The sequence below is a fragment of the Microcebus murinus genome, chromosome X (genome assembly GCF_040939455.1).
Source record: "Microcebus murinus isolate Inina chromosome X, M.murinus_Inina_mat1.0, whole genome shotgun sequence".
Taxonomy (NCBI): Eukaryota; Metazoa; Chordata; class Mammalia; order Primates; family Cheirogaleidae; genus Microcebus; species Microcebus murinus.
This window is the reverse complement of record NC_134136.1, coordinates 28,185,670-28,192,094: the sequence shown is the minus strand read 5'-3', so window position 1 is coordinate 28,192,094 and position 6,425 is coordinate 28,185,670.

The following is a 6,425-nucleotide window of genomic DNA, read 5'->3' as shown; positions in this document are numbered from 1 at the left end:
AACATGAAAGAAGCAATCTTCCATGCAGCAAGATGAAAAAAACAAATAAACTACAAAGGAAAGCCTATCAGACTATCAGCAGACATCTCAACTGAAACCTTACAAGCCAAGACGGATGGGGTGCCTATCCTTAATCTTCTAAAACAGAATAAAGCCCAACCTAGAATTGTTTATCTGGAAAAGTTAAGTTTCATCTATGAGGGAGAAATAAAGTCCTTCTCAGGCAAGCATTCACTGAAGGAAATTGCAAAGACCAGACCATCCCTGCAGGAAGCATTCAGGCCTGCCATTCACACCAAACAGGGCAATAGACACTCCTCAAAGTAAAATATTTAAAGAGTTAAAGGCTAGAACTTGAATTGCATGATGGCTCAAGGAGTAAGACAAAGCAACAGGTCGTCACCCAACAATACAAATGGAAATCTTCCTCCAATTTCAATCCTCTCAATAAAAGTAAATGGCTTAAACTGTCCTCTGAAGAGACATAGACTGGCAGAGTGGATAAAAATTCACAAGCCTAGAATCTGCTGTTTACAGGAAACTCATCTAATCCACAAAGATGCCTTCTGGCTGAAGGTCAAGGTATAGAAAACTATCATCCAGGCAAATGGAAGTCAAAAGAAAGCAGGGGTAGCTGTACTATTTGCAGATAACATAAGCTTTAAAATAGCAAAAGTAAAAATGGATAAAGATGGCCACTTTATAATGGCGAAAGAAAAGATACAACAAGAAGATTTAACAATTCTTAATATTTATGCACCCAATGCAGGAGCACCCAATGACATAAAACAAACCTTGTCTGATCTAAATAGCATGTTAAACAATACTGCCTTAGTAACAGGGGATTTCAACACTCCACTGAATGTACTGGATAGATCCTCCAAATAGAATAAAAGCAAAGAAATAATGTGCTTAAACCAAGTTCTTGAACAAAAAGGTATGACAGAGCTCTACAGAACATTCCACCAAAATAAACTTGAATTTACATTCTTCTCAGCAGCCCATAGAACCTTCTCCAAAATGCATCACATGCTAGGCCACAAATCCAACTTCAACAAATTCAAAAAAATTGAAATTATACCATGTGTCTTCTCTAACCACAGTGGTAAAAAATTAGAGTTCAATTCCTATAGAACCACTCACCACTTCACAGTCATGGAAACTAAACAATCTATTATTGAAGAATTATTGGGTCAAGGAGGAAATTCAGAGGGAAATCAAGAGTTTCTTCAAACTAAATTATAACAGAGACACATGTTACCAAAACCTGTGGGATACAGCAAAAGCATACCTGAGAGGAAAACTAATAGCATTAAATGCTCACATCCAAAAGAAAAGAAAGTTTAGATACTGACAACCCAATGAATAGACTCAAGGAATTGGAAAAAGAAGAGCAAGCCAATTCCAATCCTATTAGAAGAAGAGAAATAACTAAGATCAAAGAAGAACTAACTGAAATTGAGAACAAGACAATTATACAGAAGATCAACAAAACCAGAAGCTTGTTTTTTGACAAAATAAATGAAATTGATAGCCCTCTTGCTAGATTGACAAGAACTCAAAGGGAAGGGACTCCAATAAACTCAATAAGAAATGAAAAAGGAGAGGTCACAACAGACACCGCAGAAATACAAAACACTGTTCTTGGTTACTATAAAAAACTATATACCCAAAAACTACATAACGAGGAGGAAATGGACAAATTCTTGGATTCATATAACCTCCTTAAGTTTACCCAGGAGGTAACAGAATTTCCGAATAGATCAATATCAATCGCAGAAATTGGAGCAGAAATTAATAACCTCCTCAAATGGAAAAGTCTCACACCAGATGGCTACACTTCAGAGTTTTACCAAACATACAAAGATGAACTCATACCTATGCTACAGAAATTATTCCACATCAGTGAGAAGATGGCATCCTTCTTAACTCATTCTACGAAGCCAATGTCACCTTAATACCAAAGGCAGGAAAGGACCCAACAAAAAAAGAAAATTACAGACCAATATCCCTCATGAATACAGATGCAAAAATCCTAAAAAAAAGTTTTAGCAAATAAAATTAAGCAGCACATAAAAAAAATAATTCATCATGACCATGTGCACTTTATTCCAGGGAAGCAAGGTTGGTTGAACATACACGTCTATAAATGCAATTTACCTCATAAATAAAAACAAGAACAAAGACCATATAATTATCTCAATAGAGGCAGAAAAAGAATTTGACAAAGTCCAACACACCTTTATGATAAAAACTCTTAACAAAATACTCATAGGAGGCTCATACCTAAAAATTATCAAGTCTATTTATGACAAACCTATGGCCAATACCATACTGAATAGGGAAAAATTGAAAACATTCCCACTTCGAACTGGAACTAGACAAGGATGCCCAATATCTCCGATTCTATTCAGCATAGTGCTCGAAGTCCTAGCTATAGCAATCAATCAAGAGAGGGGTATTAAGGGCATCTAAGTGGGGGCAAATGAGGTCAAACTCTTGCTATTCACCGACGATATGATATTATATCTAGAAAACCCCATGGATTTGTCCAAGAGACTCCTAGATTTGATAAATGAATTCAGTAAAGTCTCAAGCTATAAAATGAATACACACAAATCAGAGGCATTCATATACACCAGTAACAGTGAAGCAAAAATGCAAATCAAAAATGCAATGCTGGCAGGGCGCAGTGGCTCACACCTGTAATCCTAGCTCTTGGGAGGCCGAGGCGGGCGGATTGCTCAAGGTCAGGAGTTCAAAACCAGCCTGAGCAAGAGCGAGATCCCGTCTCTACTATAAATAGAAAGAAATTAATTGGCCAACTGATATATATATAAAAAATTAGCCGGGCATGGAGGCTCATGCCTGTAGTCCAGGCTAATCGGGAGGCTGAGGCAGAAGGATCCCTCGAGCCCAGGAGTTTGAGGTTGCTGTGAGCTAGGCTGACGCCACGGCACTCACTCTATCCTGGACAACAAAGCGAGACTCTGTCTCAAAAAAAAAAAAAAAAATGCAATGCCGAGGGGGGCGGAGCAAGATGGCGGACGAATAACACCGCTAGACAGAGTGTCTCTGCAGAAAAGACAGATTCTAGCAGAAATTAGAGGAAAGAAGCAAGAAGACGAGCATACAGCGGACAAGGGCCGGAAGTAGGGATACCTGAGACCCCGGGAGACTCCACAGGAGGAGGCTGCGGAGGAGAACTGGAGGCTGATTCCACCGGAGCAGCCCGGACACCAGTGGCAAGGGTAGGTGGATTTGCTGTTTCCCCTCCCCTGCATTCGGGACTGCTGGTGGGCTCCCCAGCGGATGGAGAGACCTGCAGACACCAGCCCAGAGACCGCCACCGCCTGCCAACAGTGAGCCTGTACCAGACGTGGAACCAGGTTCCAAACTTCCTCCGGGAACCTCCGTGTGCACAGACCCGAGCAGCGCAGCACGCGCCATATTGCCTCCTCCTCCCCTCCGCCGACCCTACCCGCGGCTTCCCAGAGAGACAATAAAACCACCAGCAGGAGGCACCTCCAGGGAACGGGACCTTCCCTTTGGGACACTACACCTGACTCAGGGGAACTCAGACTGTGAGCTCCCTACCCGCCCGCCCTCCCAGGTGCTGCTGGCACCATGTTCCCAGGAGAACGGTGCCGACTCAGAGGCTGAGAGACATAGACCCAGCTTGGGCTCCCTGTGGGTGAATTGGGACCGGAAATCCTCTCCCTGGTGGGGATACAGTTTGAACTCTGGGACCCAGAGGTCAGACCTGCAGACCAAATCCCCTGCACCAAGGGCTAGCATTGCCCGGGGCACAGAAGGGTTATACGTGAACAGCCTACTGAGGTGTGTGTATGCCTCCAGGGGAGGATCGGCGTCCTAGAGGGCAACCTTCCTCCCAGGAGGAGGCGCCCAACCCAGGTGGCGTTCCTGTGTAGGGAACCTCCCCACCGGCATCACAGTCCGAGGAGGCCTGGTGGCTTGTGTTCTGGCCTACTGGCAGAGGCCCAGGAGTAGCTGCGGAGTTGGTGAGGGTGGAAAGAAGCGGGGCCCGCTCTAGACTGCGGGTCTCAGACAGCCCACCCACACACACAGATTTTTCTGGCTGAGCGGGACCATTCCAGCCCTGCCCTGACAGCTTTCCCTGGAAGCAGAGCACAGAACTTTGACCCCTGCTAACGGCCTGAGGGCAGGCTTACCCAACCCAGCTCCGCCCAGAACAAGAGCTGTTAACAGGACACAAAATCAACAGTATAGCCTGTTCCTCCAAGCAAACGCCACCTACTGACAGGGAAGGCATCTTGCACAGCGTTTCCACGGCACCCACTGACTCAATATACAGGAAGTGGTACAAATTCACCCACAGACACCACCTAACGCCTCAGAAACTAAACAAGGTGTGTGAATACCCAAACAATAACCTAAGGAAAGAAACAAGAACTGATCGACATGGGAAGAAATCAGCGAAAGAACTCAGGAAATATGAAGAACCAAATGGAAAACACACCCCCAAAGAGGAGCACCAGCCCCCTAGAAACGGACACCAACCAAAATCAGGCAACCAATATGACAGAAGAGGAATTTCGTATGTGGATCATAAGAACACTCACCCACCTGCAACAACAACTCAATAACCAACACAAAGAAACCACAAAAAGACTCCAGGATATGGGAAAAGAAATAGACACAATGAAGAAAAGTGTAACCGAACTCCTGGAAATGAAGAATCAATTCAAGGAACTACAAAATACAGTGGAAAGTCTCAAGAAAAGGGTAGATCAAACAGAAGAAAGAATCTCAGAGCTTGAAGATAACACCCTCCACTTAAATAAATCAGTCACATAACTAGAGCAGAGAAACAAGAGAAAAGAGCAAAGCCTACAAGAGCTGTGGGATTATGTGAAGAAACCTAATGTGAAGGTCATAGGGTTACGAGAAGGGGAAGAAGACAGCACTCAAGGGTTGGACAAGCTGTTTGAAGATATAATAGAGGAAAATTTCCCAGGCCTTCCTCAAAATCTTGATATAAAAGTTCAAGAAGCTCAGAGGACCCCTGGGAGATTCAACGCAAACAGGAAGACGTCACGACATGCAGTCATCAGACTGACCAAAGTATCAACTAAAGAGGCCCTTCTAAGAGCTGTAAGACAAAAGAAGCAAGTAACATACAAGGGAAAGCCAATTCGAATAACATCAGACTTCTCTAATGAGACTTTACAAGCAAGGAGAGACTGGGGCCCCATTCTCACTCTTTTGAAACAAAACAATGCCCAGCCTAGAATATTATTCCCTGCAAAACTAAGCTTCGTATATGAAGGAAAAATAAAAACATTCTCAGACAAGCAAAGGCTCAGAGAATTCACCAAGACAAGACCAGCCCTACAAGAAGTACTTAAAACAGCGTTATGCACAGAACATCATAATAATAACCCACGAATATAAAAACAACCAAAACCCAAAGATATTAAAGGCCAGATATTACAATGGCTCAAGACAGAAATCATAGCAACAACATCCAACCCAACAGAATGATCAGTAATCTACCTTACCTATCAGTTCTCTCAATAAATGTGAATGGCTTAAACTCTCCACTCAAGAGACATAGGCTGGCTGAATGGATAAGAAAATACAGGCCGAGTATATGCTGTCTTCAGGAAACATACCTAACCTGCAAGGATGCATATAGACTAAAAATAAAAGGGTGGAGATCAATATTCCAAGCAAATAGAAGCCAAAAGAAGGCTGGTGTGGCAGTTCTAATTTCAGACGATTTAGTTTTTAAATCAACAAAAGTAGTAAAAGACAAAGAGGGTCATTATATAATGGTGAAGGGCACAGTTCAACAAGAAGAGATAACAATTTTAAATATATATGCACCCAACTTAGGTGCACCCAGATTCATAAAGCAAACCTTACTGGAGCTAAGCAAATGGATTAATAGCAACTCCATAATCGCCGGAGATTTCAACACCCCACTGATGGCACGAGACAGATCCTCCAAACACAAAATTAATTAAGAAATAATGGACTTAAACAAAACTCTAGAACAATTGGGTCTGACAGACATCTACAGAACATTCTACCCAAAATCCACTGAATATACGTTCTTCTCATCAGCTCACGGGACATTCTCTAAGATTGACCATATCCTAGGACACAAAGAAAATCTCAAGTAATTTAAAAAAAATAGAAATCATACCATGTACCTTCTCAGATCACAGTGGAATAAAACTAGAAATCAACCCTAACAGAAACTCACATTTCTACACAAAAACGTGGAAATTAAACAACCTCCTACTAAATGATTACTTCGTAAATGAAGAAATCAAGACGGAAATAAAAAAGTTCTATGAAGAAAACGACAATGGAGAGACAAGTTATCAACTCCTCTGGGACACAGCTAAAGCAGTTCTGAGAGGAAAGTTTATCTC